This window comes from Astatotilapia calliptera, chromosome 15 (genome assembly GCF_964374335.1).
Source record: "Astatotilapia calliptera chromosome 15, fAstCal68.1, whole genome shotgun sequence".
Classification (NCBI taxonomy): domain Eukaryota; kingdom Metazoa; phylum Chordata; class Actinopteri; order Cichliformes; family Cichlidae; genus Astatotilapia; species Astatotilapia calliptera.
The window spans coordinates 18,614,607-18,634,005 of NC_137436.1; the positions used below are offsets into that span (position 1 = coordinate 18,614,607).

Here is a 19,399-nt window from a genome sequence, read left to right on the forward strand (position 1 = left end):
ACGTTGTCTGCTAGTAAACTGATCACAGATTACGTTGTTTTCTCAGTTGGGTACAAAAATAAACATAAAAAAAAATTCCAAATACACATGAAATCTTACAAACTAACATCTGTGTAGAAAACGCTGAATTACATTTTCAGTAAATCATTTGTATTATGTGTCATATTCCTTTATAAGATGTCAATTTTGAGCCAAGTGTGAAATTAAGCAGCAAATGTCATTTAATCTAAAATAAAAAAAATTAAAAAAAATACAGCATGTTAGCAGATAATTGGGCACAAGTAACTAATAATTACAGAAAGGACAAAATCAGAGAAGTAAAATGTGAAGCAAAAATTCATACTTCATCATCCTGCTGATTTTGATATACACACAACTTTTATTATTATTATAACTATCGCAAAAAAGAAGCAGGTATGCCCTCACTGCCATGTTTCTCATCCCACTGCCTCTCCTGAGTAGCTATGCTGTAGATGGGTGGATATGAGTTTTCACTTGAATGGTTTTAGAATTTAGACCATTAATTCTATCCAAACAAATGTGCACATTTCTGTCAGCTAATTGAGGCTGTTGAAAATTGAATAACTTATTTAAAACATCTTAAATAAAAAAACAAACAAAAAAAAACAGTCTTTATCTGTATCTTTTTTATGTTTTCTCAGTTCCCGGTTGTTGTTTTTAAATATATGCTTTCCCTTAGCCCATGAGATAATCTTCATCTGTCCTTTTGACAGGATGCGTATATCAGACTTCAGGGAATGTGTTTCCTTTATTTATTTATTTTTTGTGATTAGCCTGATTCTCAGCCCCCAGTCTGGAGTACCAGCCTCAGTGATGGCCCATCTTATACTTGAGACACAAAGTCATCAGGATTCAGTGCTTGAGTTGTTTCTCTCTTGATATCTTTGGCAGAGGCTGAAGTGAAAGAAGCTTTAGCTAAGGACTCTGAGGCTGCTCACCCTGAGACAAGAGTTTTCTGTTTCAGAAGGTAGTTCAACTTAAACTCTGAGTCAGTCAACTGGGTGACAAACTCTAAGAATGCCACTTGCTCGCTGGCAGGTTTTCTTCTGTTTCTCCCTGACTCTTCCTCCCCTCCCGTACCTGAACCATCTGCTGATACTCCGATTCATTTCTTCATACATAAAGTCGCTATCAAAGCTCAGAGTGAAGCAAATTATTTGACAGGAGTTTCCATTTTTACAAACACTGAAACGTCGGTTAGATGTTTCTTCACCATTCTATGTAAATTACACGACTGCTTTTATAATCAATAAGTACAGAGACAGCGATCATATTGCAGATTAATTATGAGAATCCTGTAGCACTTATAGTCTCCATGTTTCTGACTCATTTCTGTGTTGTAATCAGTCACACTGATGGAAAAATGACTGTCACAGTTGGACCTTGGCGGTGATGTGAATATCTGCGTAAAGTTGAGGCTGAAATGACTAAAGCAAAACTAAATGTATTTTAAAGTTACTTTTTAAATGCTGGCTTCAGACGTTCTGACTGTGAGTAAAATAGTTTCAGATTCAGTCATTAAATTATGTCAAACAACAAATTCAAAATCTGAACTTGGACATGTTTTCTACTGAAAATTGCCTAAATCAGTCTCACAAACACATCAAACCAAAAATATATGTAAAAGATCAGCAAACATTCTTGATTTAAAGTCTTTCAACCTTCTAAAACAATACTAAAATATCTTAAATTTATGAGACCAGAGTCTACAAAAGCTGAGACATTTCTTATAACATGTTTGTAAAGATTTATCGGTAAGTCATTCATTAAAAAAATGTGAATTTGTAATATTAGGCTGCCAGGAACTGAGTAAAACACCTCTGCTACATCTATAAGAGAGGCATTATCTATGAGTGATGGCTCATATTAGATCAAATTAGAAATGGTTAAATTGGGGAGCATTAAAGCAGAGGTTTTCTGTAAATCTCATTAAGCATTTTTATCCGGTAATGGCAGAAATAATGAAATTCTTTATGAGAAATCAGGTTTAAACTTCCCTGAATTACTGAGAAAATGCAGTGGCCGTAGACTGCTGCAAAAACAGTTTTTATTTAATAAAGACTGACTTGCGGGTGGATTGTCTATAGCAATCTGGGTAACAAATATCACATGTCCATCACTAAACTGTGTCTCTGTTTCTCCATATCTCCAGTCACATACCTTTTCTTTGTGTCAAATTACACCTGAATTATTAGATTTAATAATTAAATGACAAAATGAGGATTTCAGTTTCATCCAATAAAAAAAAAAAAATCCAATTGAGTATAGGACTATCACAGACAGTATAAATAAATTATATATTTTATATCAAATTCTTACTCATGTATAACGTTGGCAGAGTGGCCCAAGCTGATTAAAAGTCCCGTTTTTCAAATAAAAATCGCAGCCCATGCTGACACGTGTTCATATTCCTCGGTCCACTGGAATAAAATGAAGTCTCTGCTCTTTATTTATCTGTTGCCATGGTGATTCATAGTATCTGAGCTTCATGGATGATGGCTTTCTTTCTCTACTCACGCACATGCTAAACTCTGATCATCTGTTTTGGAATCAGAAACTCGTTTTATGTTTTTAACTCAGTTTGTTGAGCAGCGACTGCTTGGCAGCAGTGCGACAACTTGATGCGTCCTGTTTCGAAACACTTTTTACAGTGTTGAAAGTGCAGCAGTTAATACTGTAGTATTTGCCAGGGATCAAATGGCGCACCTGTTCGTGTGTTTGTGTGCTGGGTCATAGCTGTGGTATGTAGAGCTTTATCCCTCTTGTTGATCATTACACTAAACCACTGTGTCATTTATAGGGTGCACATTGAATTTGTGAACAATTCCTGAGCACTTTAAAAGCTGCTCTACCTGAACCTGAGTGTTTGCTTACCACTCCATTACACACACACACACACAGCACCACTCAGCCAACGCAGATCTAGCTCACAAATTGTTTTCATGCTGCCCAGTTTACAATGTAGTAGTATTGAGAAGAGGAGTATATAATGGAGCACCAAGGTGAATGAGGTTGAAAAAAAAAACAGAAAGTACCTTAGCATCTACAAATGATAGACTTTCTGTAAAAGGTAGAGATAACCACATTTGGATGAGAAGGTGGAATACTAAGTTATACAGTTAACATGAGGTAGTATTGTTAGCATTCATAAACTGTAAAACTGCTTCTTCCTTTTCTGTTGGCTGCTCCATTTAGGGGTCACCACAACAAATCGTCGGCCTCCATTTCACCCTGTCTGTCACACCAACTCTCTGCATGTCCTCCTTCAGTCCATCCATGAATATTCTCTGTGGTCTTCTTCTTTTCCTCTTGCCTGGCAGCTCCATTTCCAACATCCTTTGTCCAGTATATCCACTATCCCTCCTCTGCACATGTCCAACCGCTCTCTAACTTTGTCCCTCTGATGGACTCATTTCTAATCTTGTCCATCCTGGTCACTCCCAATGAAAATCCTAACATCTACTTGCAAATTAGTCCAAGTTAAAAAAAAAACAAACATTCTGCCATAACATAAAGAAGACATCATTTGTCAGACATATCCATTACAACGCTCCAAAATGCATCAATGCCACAAACATGGCCAAATCAGACTTGCCCCTAATAATGCAAACTTTAAGTAAAATTCAGACAGTTGCATGCCAGCCAAGCAGCTACAGTGATGGCTGACAAGAAGCAGAAAACTGCAGTTGTGATAGATGTGGCAATCCCAGCAGAAGGAAACATCAGAAAGAAGGAGCATGATAAAACAGAGTGGAGGTAGCAGGAGCTGAAGGATCAGCTGGAGCAGATGTGGAAGGTGGTCCCGGTGGTAGTAGCAGCAGTAGGAGTAGGAGCTGTAACTCTGGAACAGTGGCTCCAGCAGATTCCACGCACTAAAAACAGCGAAGTTACTGCACAGAACCCTCAAACCCTCGGGCCTCTGGTACACAAACACAAACCATTTCTTTCTTACAGTTATGTTATTGTAGGAACTGCAAACAGTTTTGTTGCTGATATTGTTTGTATTATTGTAAATGTCTCGTGGTGTCGAAACCAATCCTCCTCCTAGTCTCAAACCAGGAAGCTTTAACATAGCAGGCAAATGTAAACACCACTGCATAGCAAATCCTCAATCTTGATTTGTTCTGTTAAAAGTTAATGTTTATTAGAGTTATTGATTAATCATTTAAATGTCAGTAATAAACATTAGCAGAAGTGAACAACAAGCAGCGAACAATGAGGTGACCTGGTCTCATGATAGTGTTGTTCAGCAGTGTAAAGTCACAAAATAGGAAATGCTTCTCACATGGCTATTTGGTGAACTACTGTAACTAGCAAAGCAAACTGTAAGCAAACTGTAGTCTGAAAAAGTGGACGGAAATGGAGCACAGATGCAATCCTTGCACAATGGGTGACGTCCAGCTTTGTCCAGTGTCAACACTGCCGGGCGCCAGCAGACACTGTCTCTTATCCAGCACAAGAATGTACACTCAAGATTCCTGACTGTGAATCCGCACTGCCCTGAAATCCCATCAGCTGGCCCTTTGCTAAGTTGTTTATCTTCCCTTCTGTTTACGCTAGTGGTTGGCTGCTTTTCAGAGGTTAGGCGGCACAAGGTTAGGAGGAATTAGCCTAGGGGCCATTTGCTGGCCTCTGGGGAGGACTGCCTTCACCTCTGTGGGAGATTCCAGGCAGAAGTGCAAATGCTTTTTAACAAGTTTTTTTCTTTTCTTTTCAAGGAAGGAAGGAAAGGCTAGTTCAGAATCAAAAGCAGCTTCTTCTTCACATGCATGACAATGACTATACCCCACATCCTTCTATGCAGTATTATCAGCTGGAATAAGTGTAAGTGCTGTATAAAATCCTGCTTATATCTCAGAAGTGATCACCAGAAATAGGACAGGAGGTGGAGTAGCCGAATATCAAAGCTCCCATTTGGATTCATCAGGGTTCATTTGAGGTGAAATGCAGCAGGAGTGGGTAGGGTTGTCTTTAGAAACCAATGGTGCGTGACAGGGAACTCTGTCTTATCAGTTTGAGTATCATGATAAGGCAGTGAACAGCCTAAGAGCTATGAGAATAGTCTGGTTGTATTTTGCATTTATTTGATTTTTGGGGGTGGGTTTGATACCAGTGGTTTCTTTTCTCTAGTAGAACAGCTGTTATTACATTATTTTTTTTCCAACTAGAAAACCTTTGGCAGCATGCAACAAGTTCACAATACAGAGTCTAATAATAACGCTGTAACCAGGCTCCGGCGGAGGTGTGTTTTACTCATCTGTCTTTGCAGTTGCTTTTCTCACATGCAGTATGCAGCTTTTGTCTGGTTTGTTTTGATTCTGCATACCCACCGCAAAGGTCACAGCATGTATGCAAAACTGCATGGGTGTTTTTGCGTGAAAGAAAATAGTTTTTGTTGGCAGTTTAAAAAAAAAACAAAAAAAATTGTGCGCATATATTAGAGTCAAGAGGTGTTTCTGTAAAGACAACGGTAAAGTTTTTTTTAATTTCCATATTTAGTTTGAATTTCATATCTAGTCTAGCTCGAGGATGCCAACCACATCTTACAAGAAAAATTACTTGAAGTCTTTATATTTTAATATCATTTTCTTATTATTTTATATTATGCAGTGTAGGGCTGGGCCATATCATACCGTTCACGGTAATACCGGTATAATGTTGGGCAACGATAAGAAAATGAAATATGGCGATAGAATATGGGTTAAACACGCATGCGCAGTGCCTTTGTTTTCATTAGCACATGACGGCGATAGAGAATAAGAAGGGCAAAAGCGGATTGTTGAATGAAACAGATAAACCAGAACTGGTTTGTAAAAATACTGCAACTTCAGTGGTGTGGAACTTAGCTTTGGTCCGTCAGATACACAACAAAGCACTATTTCTGGTAGAGCATGCTAGCGGGCCGTCGTTATTACCGTGTTTTTTGGAAAATACCGCACACTTAAAATCAATCCTTTGATTTTTCTGAAAATCAACAGTGCCCCTTATAAATCCCGTGTGCCTTATGTATGAATTCTGGTTGTGTTTACTGACCTCGAAACAATTTTATGTCGTACACGGCGCTCGAAATCTGTCAAATGTTTCAGTACGACTTTGCTAAGCTACGAACCCGCACCGATTGATGGATTGTTGAAGCATTACGGCTATCGTAGGCAGGCGCCTCGCGGAGTGATACGTACTGTGCTTCAACATAACATTACCGTATTGTGTGTGTATAACGTCTTTTTAAGTTTTGTGGATATTATACATGGTTATGCTGAGGATATGTCGGCCAGTTTCCACTGGAAATGCCTTTTGGTTAAACTGTCAGCAAGGAATTTGCATTTGCACTGTTAATTTTTTATATAACTTTAATGCACATAAAAAACAGCTGCTTGTTTAAGTGAAAATACATTGATGTTTTGTTTTTTTTACACTAATAAAGTCGTGGAGCTGTAAAGTATTTTGTCTAGTGTCAATTAAATCGTCAGTTATATCGTTATCGCAAATTTTCAACTGTATATCGTGATAAATATTTTTGGTCATATCGCCCTGCTCTAATGCAGTGTAATTTTTATCTGTCCATGTGAAGGCTGGTGAAGGTAACCACTGCCCACAAACAAAAAAGATGTATCCTGAACCTGTAGTGCAGTGTTTTCTTTTGTTTTTTTCGTAGTTAGTAGACAGTCGTGTTTTTGAATGATGGAGCGAGATTGTGAGTCCCTGGGAATTTTATTAGGTACACTTTGCTAGTACTGCTTTGGGCCCCTTTTTGCCCTCAGAGATGCCTTCATTTTTTTTGTGGCATAGATTCAGCAAGGTGCTAGAATCAAAGATTTGGGTCACTCAGGTTCTGCAGATTTCTGAGCTGTTGAAACACATGCTGGAGGTGCTCTAATAGACTGAGATCTGGTGACTGTGGGGTCAGAAGCTGCCACAGAAGATGGATACGATGCTCGGTTGGTGCAAATGGGCCCAAAGTGCGCCCCACACCATTACAGGAAACTGCCTTGAATCAACCAACTGTTGATACAAAACAAGATGGATCAGTGCTTTTTTTGTTATTTACACCTGATTCTGACCCTAACATCTGAATGGTGTAGCAGAAATACTGACTCCTCAGATCAGATTAGAGCTGGGCGATAGAACGATAACGATATGTATCGCGATATAACTTTTACTCGATAGAGAAATTAAGCTATCGCGATAGACCTCGCCGCTCTTGTCCTCTTAAGAAAAAAAGTGCCAAGCCGCACGTGTGTTTGTTTGGGAAGCAGCCAGCGCATAATGGAGGAAATGAGTGTGCCGACTAGAAAAATCAACCGAGCGTGACCGAAGAGAAAACCGATGATGGTTCCAATGCCAGAGAGATTGTCGAACGGAAGAGCCATAGAAGCTCCGTAGTGTGAAGGTATTTCGGCTATTTCAAGTCTGACAAAAAACAGAGTAGCGTGCACTGTAAATTGTGCCGAAAGCAAGTCTGGAAATACAATAAACTGGTGCATGCGTCACACTGTGCGCCGCGTTATTGTTTCGGTGAAATGAATTTCTACAATACTGTTACTGTTAATTCTACTCTCTGCAGTGTTTAAATGCTTACATATACACACAGTTACTGTCCGTCCACACATACGACTCGGTTCTGCTTCTATGCCCCAGCTTTGTTTACTTTTTCCCACCGAGGCTTCTAGACTTCTGATTGGCCAATATTTCTGCACGGTTAGGAATCTAGCGCCACCTGCTGCTTTGGCATGTTCATAGCAGCGTTTTCCTTCATTTCTGCCTTTACGTGTGAACGGGATTATTTTTTAAAACGAAAACGGAAAATCTCCGTTTTCAAAAATACCCGTGTACGTGTGGACGTAGCCTCAGTCTCTGACTGGAAGCGCTAATTCGTCATTCGGCTTTTGTCAGACTAAAGTAACTGTTAAAACTGTTTGAAAAGCTCAGCTATACAACAAGGAGAGATTGAGAATTTCCTTTTAGTTCTCAGTTTATTTGATATTGACAAAAGTTAGTCAGTTTTGTCTGTTCTTCTGTAAAACAAACTAAGATTTATTTTTAGAATTAATATTTTGTTTCTAAGTGGAATTGACAATTTAGTCTGTTTCATTTGTTCTATTTTGAAACTTAAACGCTTTAGCGGCTGCCTTTTGTGTAGTTTGCAATATTTGCCTTTATTTATCTGAAAAAGTCTCATGTTCCTTAAGTACATCTACCCTGTTGAACTTATTATGGGAAATAAATATTTAAAAACAAGCTGCTGATTATTTCACATTTTACTTGTGAACAACGGCACATTTAAATCTTACAAATATAGTTATTTGGCTTATATCGTGATAGATATCGTTATCGCCTGAAATGAAAAAAACATATCGTGATATGAAAAAATCTCATATCGCCCAGCTCTAGATCAGATCATCTTTTTTCAATATTCTGTGCTCCAATTTTGTTGAATTCATGCAAATTGTAGCCTCGGTTTTCTGTGCTGTGCATTCAAAGATGCTCTTCTGCAGACTTTTGTCGTAACAAGTCGTTATATGAGTTCCTGTTGCCTTCCTATCAGCTTATAGAAGTCTGGCTGTTCTCCTCTGACCTCTGGCATCAACAAGGCATTTTTACTTTGAGAACCGACGCTCAGCCCGTTACCATTCAGCAGTCACTGCAAAGCCACAGCTGAACATGATTAATCACTACTGAAGGCTTAGTTGTGATGACCTGTAGCTGGCTAAACCTTAACACTGGTCTTGGGTAAACAAACACTGGAAACCACATTGCACATCCACGATTAATATCTAAACACAACTGAAAACAACACTAATGAATGTTACTACTTCCAATGAGTCTTAAGGGGTTTCCACACAGGCATCGATTAGCAGTGAAGTGACTACCAGACACCGTAGAAAGTAAATAACATTCAGCAACTTCATGTAACAACAGGCGAAGTGGGCAGCTGCTGGGTTAAATTTGTCTTTTTTCTTTTTTTTAATTGTATAAAGGCATTGTGCATGAATATTTGCATAAAATAATAGTGGCCCATGTGAAATTAGACAAAGTATCTCAGTATGCACCCAAAAGGTTTTAAAGTTTCCTTCCAGTCCTTCAAAACCAGTACATGTGATGTCATACCCCTGATATCTCCAGTTTAAAAAAGGAAAAAATGCAGGAACCCTTAACATTTTCAAGAATAGGTCTAAAAATACCAAGAAATCATGTCAGGAAATGTTTATCAGTCGTGCTGGTGTCTGATGTTTCTGCTGTTTCAGATGGAAAATTTCTTATCTAGTTCACTTTTCCAGGTCTTCAGGTGTATTTATACACTAATTTCTGCCTGGTGCCGTTTTATTTCCATGCAACACTCTGCAAACAACCACAACAGTTCCTCAGTCCTGTCACGCGAAGCAAGTGAGATAAAGTGGAATTGTTTACCAGACAATAACATGATTCTGTTTCACTGAACAACAGCAAGGAAGTACATCAAGTAGGCATGTCGGGACAGCTTGCACTGCAGCACAGGTCTCTCCCAGCGTGCTTGTCAGCGGTAGATGAATTCACATTCTGTTCTCAGCTGTTTTCCCTTCGGGGGCCATTGCACTGTGGTTTGTAAAATATCTCAGTGAGTGAAAAGGCAACAAAGTGGAGCAAAGGTAAAGAGGAGCTGACTGCCAGGAGAGTCGTGCGACTGGCAGGCGGGTCTCATTTCCTGCATCATGATCTTTTTTTCTGGGTTGTTTCTTTCAAGCACATGGGTCTAAAAATAAAGGGAACATTAATCTCTTGCTGCTAGGTGAGGTGTCAGATGACTGAATATCCATTCATATGTCCCATATTCTCCTGTGGGAGAAGAAATGTATTTGTAAACAGAAAAGCTTAGCAGAAAGACTTGAATGGTCTTTTTTCACCAGTATTAGGGGTTTATTTTGAGGGAAAAAGGCAGTTTTTCTGTATTCTCCTGCAAGAATAAACAAAAGAATAAAAATAAACTTGTAAAAATTTTATTCCATGTGACTAATGGAGACTCCCTAAGGAACTAACTTGCACTGCCTTGTTACTACCTGGAATTGTGCATCACTTTTAAAGCTGATTTTTTACACCTGCACTTCAACTCTGAAATCTCTCGATTACTCAGCAAAGATGCGTGTAAGACCACTAACCAGCACAGTCAGATAGGAGCTGGTCGATAGCTTAGTTTTCTTCAAACTCTGTGTAATGTCTAATTATACCCATATGAGTGTAGTGCAAGTAATCACATGAATTCAGTGGGTGTGCTGAACCCTACACCACACCCAATAGACTACTTACAATAGTGAGAATGATGGCTATCTGTTGTATATGAGAAACAAATTACTACAGGATTCAACAACTTGTGGAGTTCATTTGTGAAAACTTCATTTTCACATATAAACGCAGCTAATTTTTTACAATTTTTATTTTAGTGCTTCATACAGGAAAACTAAAAAGCAATTAGTGTGGAGTTGTTTGTAAGTTCCTATAATGGATCCATTTCACTTATTTGAAGCTATGCTCTTATATGGAAATAGATCAGCTTTGCATCATTAACAATCCATTCATTTGTCATTCCTTGTGTCCACTGTCTCCTGTAAGTCCAGCCTCCTTTTAGGCCAACTGTCATCTGATTGGCTGCCTTAGTATGGTTAAGTATGAGATAACCATACTAAGGTATCCAAACGAAAAAGGAGATCCTGGGTGTGTAATACGTAAAATAAGAAAATCATGAAAGGTTTCTTTTAATGTCAATATAAATTTTGATTATGAGATTCGTAAGCAACAAGGGTGGCCACAGTGCTTTACAAAACCATAGATCAGTAAAATAAATACAATTTTTTAAAAAAAACAGGAAAAACAAACAAATACGATAAATTGGACTTAAAACAAAAAGACACCAAAACAAGAAAACCTAATCAAACTTAAACTAAATTCAATAACTCATTATTTTTATCTGTTTAATCAACTCAAGCCAAGTTTTCAGTCTATAACACGCCATTGTGATCCCCTGTTTATTTAATCTGTAGCACAGAACACCCCTCTGGAGCTTTTTGTCTCTGTCAGTGTCAGTCATGTTTATATTGCGCATTTCATTGCATGTAAACTCAATGTGCTTAGCATAAAAGATAAAAATCTAAAACACACTGTGTAGCTCAATGGTGCCTTTAGGCAATAGACAGATCAAAATAAAAGTTTACAGAGAAACGCAGTACAAAAGTTCCTTTTTTTTATACTGCGTTTAGGTGTGGCAGCTCAGAATGGCTACAGTATAAACACTTGTGGTCTGAGAACACGGTTAACTGCAGTAATTCGTTGAGCAATACCTTTTGTATGACACCAAATAAACAAGTCTGAAGCTTTTAATCCTGTTTGTCTCTGCAACCTGACAGCTAAAGAGCTAAACATCGTTTGAAACACCAGAGGTAAACATCACACTGGCCCAGCATGCAAGAGCACCACAAGCATCCTCTGCTGTTCCTGGAAAGTTGGCAGACTGTTTGGACTTTATGCTCTCGAAGGTTCCTTTTCAAGGGATATTTCCAGAGCAGCATGGAGATGATATTTCTAAGCATCTGCCTGTCCTCTGTGTAGGATGGGCTTCAGGGTAAAACTCCAGCTGCACTTTGCTCCACTAATACGAGTCTGTTTACCTTGTTTTCCATTAGACATACAGGGGAAAAAACCTCAACTACTATGCACACTGATGGCTTCGGTTCACTAACATCACTCAAAGCAGTTTTCCTCACAGTCGCTATGGTTACAACTTCTTATATGTAGCTGTTATGTAATAGATGGTAACGAAGCGTTATTCACTGTGCCAGCGCTGTTACTATCTCTCTTGGTAGAGTCAAACTTGCCGTTGGTCCGTGAGTGACCGAGGCATAAACCGCTACAGTAATCGCATTTCTTCAATCATGACAAGTCAACGGCATTTTCATAAATATGGAATATTATCAGGTCAAAGTAAGGTCACATACCAACACATGCAAACACTGTATCCTCCTCTTTCCCGGCTAGATGACGTAGGACGCATGAAATGTAATGGAACAATTGTGGTGAACTGAAATCACTCTTGCATTGCAACTTACTAAAGTTTCCAATGTGCCAGTACAAGCTTATACAGCATCTTTGGGATTAGATAGATACCAATATTCACATTTATTCACCTTTAATTTGATTTATAGATCAATATCTTTAATGATTATTAACGATATCCTTCATTTTTGGGCAGATTTCTGGGCAGCAATTTTTTTTCTAATGATGTACACATTTTATGAAGTGGCTACAGAGGTTCAGTAGTTATCAGCAGTAAATATTTAAAGCTCTGAAATACAGTGGGAGGTTCAGATAATGATTCGGAAAGATTATTCAAGAAGAATGGGTCAGACTTTGCACACAGCTGTCCTGGGATCTGATGTAGTTCACCCTTCACCTTCTGACAGCTGATGTGAACTGAAGCGTGATACTGACTGCGTTAAGAAGTTCATTTTCAAATCTTCACTTCTAAGTTCAAATAAAGAGTCAAGTTTTGCAATCCAGCTTTAATATAAATTTAAAAAGTGTTGTAGTCCTTGTAAATCAGCACTTGAAATGTACATTTTTTCCTTCTAGAAAGCCACCAGTACTTGTTTGATGTATGTAGATTTAATGTTTTAGTTTTACATGTTGTATCTGTAGCTGCCTTGATAAATCATTAATTATTTAATCTATATATCTATACACAGAGCTCACTTTATTGAGTTTTGGCTTTGAGCACAGCAGCCCTATCCATCTGATGTTCACACCTTAAGTTTGTAAGGGGCAAATCTATCAGAAGAAAGTTAGCTTAGAGGGAGGGCTTGTTGTAGGGAATCATGCAAATCTGTTCCTGTAAGAGTCCAAAATAAAATTATGTAGCTGGGAGTGAGCAAAACAGGTCACCTTAATCTACAGCTGTAGGGATGTATAGCATAGCTGAAACACAATCTCTCAGTATTGTTTATAGCTTATGATTTTAGGCTGCTGGTAGCAATTGTTTATTTTTCTCCACAACCTGCTCTCATTAAAATAGATTTCTCTGTGTCCAATCATGTGCTCTCTAGTAGAGACAAGAGACTCTGCTTTGCTGAAATGATCCAGATCCATGTGAAAATGCTCCAGAGCTTTTTAGATCATAATATTTTAGATGGAGCTGATCCCCCAGCTCCTCTTCAGAAAGAGCATGTGGAGCTGGTGGAGGATCTCTGGAGAGTGCTGGGAAGGATCCATAAAGAGAAGCCAACAGACACCAGAACAGTCTCCAGTAAATTCGAAGCCCTCCACTCCGAGCTGCTCACCTGAGGCCCGATGAACCTACAGCACCAGGCCGAGTGCTGCTGAGAGTCAAACACTGTGAGAGAGTATGTTCAGAGTATTGAATTATTTTCCCTCCTCTGCTTTGAGCAGTAGGCGAGGGAATCAATTTACTTTTGGTCCACACTGGCAGGTCCAACTGTAGGAGGTGTAGCAGGATTATCAGGGCATCAGTATGAATGTTTTACTCTTCATTTCTTTTTTACATTTTTTTCTGCATGTCTTATCTCTCACTGATGTAGACAGATTTCAGTTTACTGGTGATACCAGGTGATTGTAAAACACCAGATGCGGTGAAAAGATGCCACTGTATGCGAAAAGGGTGACGAGGAGTCTCAAGTAACTCCTCTGCAGGCTTCACGAAGCCTTCTGTCAACACTATGTTGGCAGGTCTGCTGCTGTATTGGCATGCGTTTCACTCTGCTGTTGCATTGGTAAGTAATCATGGCATCTGAACACGCTTCACAAACATTCATAGCCTGTGCTATTGAAATGCAGTCGCTGTGTTTATCAGCCTTTTGAAATTTGGAATCATTGTCCTTAATGTGGTTTAAAAAGCCTACTATGAACCTGCGAGCTGAAACACTTCCAATGAATTGGAATCTGGAACTTCTTTTGTTTTTAATATTTTTAATATTTATAAGGATTATAAGTCCCTGCGCTGTTGTTGCAATGGGTCTGTGACTCTGAGCTATGGATTCTGTATAGTAGGCAGAGGCAACACTTTCCAGTACTGACTTTCCAACTTTCCTGTGAGGGCAGATTACCATTGTTCTCTGTTTCCTTGTGTAATGTCATCCACAATATCCACAATTACAAAATGTACCACACTAGCCAAAATGCTTTTAACATTGCAATTTAAAAGCTACTTGAAAGTATTTGTGCTGTCATTGCTTTTTAGTACCGGTAATTGCATCATTAACTGTACTGGGAAACCAAGCCTTCCTTGGAACCAGCAAGAATTAAAAGAGGAAGTAAGCTAGCTGTTCATGAAAGGGAAGAGTTGCTCATTTCTATCATCCTTCCGCCAATCTTCTTCCGCTTCAGTTTCGCCGAAGGGGCGGGAACTGTGCTAGCTGTTAGGATGAGAGGCGGGATACACCCTAGACAGGTTGCCAGTCTGCCACAAGGCTGATAAAGACAACCATCACTCTTTCACACCTATGGGCAATTTAGAATTGCTAATTAAGCCGACCCCAATGTATGTCTTGGGCTGGGAGACAGTCAGAGTATCCAGAGAGAACCCATGCAAACACAGGGAGAGTATGCAAACTTCAAAGGCTTTAGCTGGTGGATTTGAATCCTCTTGCTGTGATGTAACAATGCTAACCACTGCACCACCCTGCTGCCCTAACTTCTATTAAAAATATACATTCTGTCTTCCACCATAGCAAGAAGATTCTACCACAGTGAACAGACTGAAGGTTTATTTATTATTTATCACTTTTCAAGAACAAAATTCACAAAGTGCTTTACAATACAGAATAAGATGCAATCAGATAGTTTTTTTCACTCAAGCTTTGTTTATGTAAGCCGTGCCATGCCTTTAAGACTAATGGGCTTTTTCTAAACAAACTTTGCTTATATTAAGCTTTTTTAATTGTTGTCAAAGTTCAGAAGATTATTAGGATTTAAAGAGGTGACTGTGCTGTTAAAATGCATTCCTGTAAGACCAACAAATGTAGAGAGATATTGTGATAAAAAGGGAAAGTTAACGCTTACAGGCAGTTTAAACATGGGATATTGCAGCTGTTGCATGCTTTACTTTGCTGTTCTAGCTTGTTGTGCACTTCCCAGGTTTTATGACCTGTCACATGCAGCATGACCTGCAGGGCTGGAGATCTCAAGAAGTACCTCTGTGAAGCATCAAAGCTGCAGAGCAAGAATTACCAGATGGTACTGAGGGAGATTGCTTTAACAGTTTTTAAATTTTTTCTTAAAGAAGCGAGTTCCCCAAGAAAACCTCTGCGATCCCTTTGTTTTATCTTTTACCTTCTTCTACTCTTCTTCAATCCAGTGAAGTGTTTTGTTTTTGGGTTGGGGTCTGAGAAATGACATTTACTGTGTTGAAGAAGACGGCAGAGAGTGAGGTAGACCTCAAGTTCCAATATAAATGGTTATGGCGCTGCGTTGACATGACAGTGAGCAAGCAGTAATCAATGCCCCAACCATTTACAGGATAGTCAGTGATTGTGTTGTGTGCCTGTGGTGACTGTTACCACCCACTGTGTTCACCCCACATCAAAATTTAGCCCAAGAATACTCCTGAACACATCCCTGCTGCGATGTTGCACGTTATCAGTATTGAATCGGTTACCAACTGAACACAAAAAATAATGTTTGCATGAGTAGACAGATTTAACCGCTCAAGCAGGACACAAACAAACAGTTGCTTTCATTTTTGGAATTTAAAATCAGAGGGTAGTTTGTAACCGCCATTATAAGCAGCTTCTAAGTAAAACCTAGAGTGCGTTCTCTATTATTAGACTAGACTGAAATAAGCACTGACAACATCATATGCTGCTAGTCAAGTGTTATAAATACAAAACATTTACGAGAATTGATTGCTCTTCCTCACTCTGTGGGCACAACAAGACTCACTTTGGCCTGTTTTTTTTTTTCCATCATATGCGAACGCCATATGCTGTTATTCATCACTTTTTAGCCCTTCTGTGTAGCAAACAGCAAACATGTTTTTCGTTCAGACCCATTTCTGTGAAACAGGTGAAATTTCCAAGCAGCGCAAAGCAAAATTATCCCACCCAAGTCACTGTTGCTTCATATTTCTGTGAGTTATATTATACTAATGCATTTTTATGGCCTGTTTGCATTAAGATCTCATTCAGATGTAATATTGATGGGAGCCTGCTGCAGGTGGAAAAACAAGACAAGCTTATGTTTTATTCAGCAGACAACCTGTGCCGTCTGGATGTTGACACTCAGCAGCACCTTGTATGCATAGTCGAGAGAAGAAGAATCTAAACAGCCGTTTATCATGTATATGCCCAGGATTGTTTGGGATTGTGTAAAAATCAGCCGTGGTGAGCAACCTATTTGTCTTGCTAACAATGAGTAAATCCAATAGACCAATATTTAATTATGTCTGAATGTTCTAAATGCTATGTGTGATAGTCGCATGAGTGCATCAGGGATGCAGAACTGACAACTGGCTGTTAATCTTAGCTAGGATTAAAGTGTACCTTCCCCGTCTGCCTCGCAAGTTAGAGAGCGAAACATGAGTTTCATTTAATCAGCGAGCAGCATCCCGATGTGAAGACGCTGCTCATCCGGAGAAGAAATCCCTCTTGAAATTCCACATCGTTGCACAGAAGCCATAGAGCTTAAAATGCTGTCCTACGGCTACGGTACTCTGATGGGATGAAAATATGAGGCTTTTTTTTCCCTGGTGTGAACGAAGGGTTTAATGATGAGAACCTTTGAGGCCAACAAGTACCTGCTTCCTGGTTGAATTTGCATGTTCTGATGATGAGTGCGAGGAGCTGCATGGCCCTGATGAAACCCCTTCAGTGCTGCAATCGGCCAATCTCTGATAGGCTTCTCTCCCAAGTGTCATGTTGGCTGCTTGATGTTTAACTGCACATTCAAATTATGAGCCTTCACTTGCTTGCTTTGAGTAATTTGCTTTGATAGATTGGGTTGTGTCAGTGGCTTTGATTGCACGCAATGCATTTTGTAAAGCTGCTTCAGCTTAACAAGCTCCATTTTCTTGTGCCATTCAGAAAACATGATGGATTTGTGCTGCCCTTCTTGGCCCAGGACGCTATCACTGTATCTCAGGAGTTTTACTTCCTGGTGAAAATAACGCTTAAAGAGAAATCATGTTGCATTTAAAAATGTTAATGCAAGAAGCTGCGATAAGAGCTTAGTTAGCTGCCAGTTATAGGTGTTACATCTTAAAAGTTGCCACTTCACTGCACATTAGCAACACTAGCTTTCATTCGGAGCCTTGTTTCTGATCATCTGCTGTGAATCACAGTTAGTTTGTAGATTGTACTCAGATTTCTGCACATCAACACATATCAACAGATTCTGGTGGAAAGACTTTTGGTATTTGAAACTTTCTGGTTTCTACTTGTAGACCACTCATAGTGTGAGCTGTATTAACCAATCCTTTTTTAATTGCATGTCTAAAATAAGGACTGGATTTGGTGAAAATCAATCAGGCGATGATTTGTAAACAATCACTGTCAGACAGAACAGGAAGTCTCAGTACGGGTGTCGGCTGGCTATACCAGCACCAAAATTGGCTGTTGCCTTTGTAATCGTTTAATTGTTCTCAGCTTTTTAACATAGTGGAGACAAAATCTTTCAAAGCATATGTATGATTTATTCTTTTTTAATTTATAGTAATGTCACCACGCTGAAAATATTTGCTTTTAATACTTAAAGAAAAGGTCAAGGCCGACTCATCATTTCTGTGATATCATTTCAGATTGTAGTCTATTCCTAAACTGTAGACTTAAAAGGAGAGCAGTCGTCTCTACAGTTGCATGGTACCTTGACTAACTGGTATCTTTCAAAAACCAGTGGAAGCATTAATAATAGCACTAATCTTTGATGTGTCATCCACTTGTCATGCTTCCTCTTCCACAACTGAGCCACCCATAATCTGACAGCATCTTGAGCTGAATGACTGAATGTGTTTGTGATTTCCTCTAGTAGTGGTCCATTAGCTTGAGCACCAGTTTGAAAATCGAATTCAAGGTCGTGATGGTGGAGGGGGGGACTATCCAAGCTTTTGAACAGACCCATTAGAGGTAAAAGATTTGACCATCAGAGTCGCACAATATCTGCTCTTCAGCTCCGTGTAATGTTTTCGTTGACACAAAAGAGTTGGAGATTTGGAGTTGATGAAAAACCAGGGTGCAGCTTTATCTCCGTAGCTCTGAGCTCTTTTGTCATAACTGGAGCATAGCCATCGGGCTGATTTGCTTTTGTTGTTATCCGTTGCTCAGGGCGACCTTGGAAACAACGTGTAGTACCACCCTACCTCGTGTGTGGGTCTGCAAAACACCATCATGTTTATTCCAAATCCTGATGAGCATGTTTAATGTTGCATGCCCACCATAACTGACAGCGTCATACAAAGATTTGTTCGCTGCAGGGGCCGACCAGTGAGTGAGAGCTTTGGTGAAAGTCCAGTGCTTACAGTTGCATAACAGCACAGCCTGTTGCACAGGACATTAACCTTAGGAACTCTTTACTAGATGACCTGCTTGCTTGAGTGGAAATATTTGCTTGACCTGTTGACCCAGATAGTATTGCTGAGTCCTACTGCAGATGGTGCATTATTGATTATTGAGTGTACTGGACAAAAAAGGAGTAAAGCTACCTTCATCTCATGATATCTGTTTTTCAGCTTGCAGATAACTTAACACTGACATGCAAATCGGTAGCTGATAACAGCATGAATAACAGCCGTGCCGATCACTAATAACCACTGAGCTGTATCCATGTCTCTCCCAGAGCAACAGCAGACAAAGTTGGTGTTAAAGATCCCCAATGGGCAGTTTAGTTGTAGCCAAATAACATCTTAATGAGATTTATTCAGATAAGGGTCAATATTGGGGGTGGCGGGTGGATTTAGAACTGGTGGCTTGAATGGCTTTGATCAATTATCAGACAATGAGTTTTCAATCAGTTGATTTTTGAGTTGAAATTGTGACATTAGGTTACCAAACTGGTCGTGAGATTCTAATAAACATTGTTAAAATCTGTTTCACAAAGAAAATTTAAAAAAGGTTGGGGTTAAGGCATTTCTAAAAAGGTAAAGGAATGGATGGATGGGACCACATATTTGTAGCCAGATTCCAAAATGTGGTCAAAAACAGAAGAGGGAGGCTGTTACAGCAGTGAATTAACATCCTTGGTTGGGTAATGGATGTAAAAGATATTTCTGCCTGTACTATGCAACTGCATTATTACAGCTTATGATATTCTAAGAATGGTGTGTATTTACTTGTACTTGCAGAACCCAAAGAAAGCTAGTTGTGCTCCACTCCTGAACCACACTATAACACGTACACCTCTCTTTTATCAT

The 19,399-nt window shown here is 39.3% G+C and overlaps 1 protein-coding gene across 1 annotated transcript in view; it reads left to right on the plus strand.

Moving 5' to 3' along the window:
- Positions 1 to 19,399, plus strand: part of map3k5 (mitogen-activated protein kinase kinase kinase 5) — an 87,921-nt gene that overhangs the window by 3,733 nt on the left and 64,789 nt on the right. The window lies entirely within an intron of this gene.